The following is a 1,674-nucleotide window of genomic DNA, read 5'->3' as shown; positions in this document are numbered from 1 at the left end:
GTGTGTGTGTGTGTGTGTGTGTTTATGAAAAAAGAATTTAGGCACAAACAGTGTCAAAAGCAAGCATAAACGCCACAACCACCTCACATACTTATAAACCAAATATTCATTCATATATTTAACGAACCAGCCATCCATTCATTCATAAAATTCACCATCATCTCTCCGTTCGTTCATTCATTCATTCATTCATTCATGCAACATCACTGTTTACTACTACAGCTACTCGTATATCGTGCGTGGGAACCCCCACATGGTCAGTTCATATGTCAAAAAAAAAAAAAAAAAAAAAAAAAAAAAAAAAAAAAAAAAAAAAAAAGAGCTTGCAGTGAAATTTCATTTGTATATATCATCTTTACAGTTTGACAGAAAATGCATTTGATCGTGATGTCCAAATTACAATTGTACAGGGTGTCTGAATAAAAGACAGTTATGGCCATTCTGCAATGCTTTTCAACATAGGCTACAGTAGAAGACACATGCCCAAGGTGTCACGCAGTGACTGAACCCAGAACCATGTGGTTGGAAAACAAGCTACTTACCACTCAGCCGCCCCCGCACCTATAGCCACTCCTGCGCCACCAACCACATGGTTCTGGGTTCAGTCCCATTGCGTGGCACCTTGGGCAAGTGTCTTCTACTATAGCCTCGGGCCGACCAAAACCTTGTGAGTGGATTTGCTAGACGGAAACTGAAAGCAGCCTGTCGTATATATGCATATATATATGTATGTGTGTGTGTGTGTGTATGTTTGTGTGTCTGTGTTTGTTCCCCTAACATCACTTGACAACCGATGCTGGTGTGTTTACGTCCCTGTAACTTAGCAGTTCGGCAAAAGAGACCGATAGAATAAGTACTAGGCTCACAAAGAATAAGTCCTGGGTCGATTTGCTCGACTCAAGGCGGTGCTCCAGCATGGCCGCAGTCAAATGACTGAAACAAGGAAAAGAGTAAAGAGTAATTAATTTATTGACATTATCTGCTCTTGTTTGAGTTGTTAATGAATGTTGTTAGGGTTTGGGTGGAGGGGGTTTTCCCCTCCAGAAGAAAAAGATTCAATTCGGTAAAGTACATCGGTATACGATCGATTTAGGGTTAGGGTCAAGAGAGAGAAGAGGAGCAGAGGGAAAGTAGGAGATAGTGGGACAGAGAAGACGGAGGGAGTGATTGAACGCGTGTGTGAAGGAGAGAGAGAAGAGAGAGGAGAAGAGACAGAGGGGCAAAGAAGAAGGAGAGATGAGGAGAATATGTGAGAGAAAGAGAGAGTAGAGAAGGGGATAAGGGGCAGAGAAGGGGATAAAGAGATAGAGAAAGAGAAAGAGAGAGAGAGAGAGAGCAAGAAAAATAAGAGTAGAGGTCAGAGAGAGAGAAAGAGAGTGAGACAGACGGGGGTATAAAGGAGGAGAAATGGATGAGAGAGGCGTAGAGTATGTATGTGTGATATGTGTGAGGGGTGGTGAAAAAGAGAGAGAGAGAGACAGACAGTGAACGAGAGAGAAAAAGAGTGTGTAGAGAATGAATGGAAGAAAAAAATAGATAAAAAGAAAGAAAAAGATATAAAGCAACAAAGAAAAAGTATAAAAGTGAAGAATGACTTGTTATTTAGCCACAGGTCAGCTTTTCTATGATCGATGGCATTCCGCTCGTGACCATCCTGTCATATTTTTTCCAGAC

The sequence above is a fragment of the Octopus bimaculoides genome, chromosome 26 (genome assembly GCF_001194135.2).
Source record: "Octopus bimaculoides isolate UCB-OBI-ISO-001 chromosome 26, ASM119413v2, whole genome shotgun sequence".
In the NCBI taxonomy this organism is placed as follows: domain Eukaryota; kingdom Metazoa; phylum Mollusca; class Cephalopoda; order Octopoda; family Octopodidae; genus Octopus; species Octopus bimaculoides.
This window is presented reverse-complemented; position numbering follows the sequence as displayed.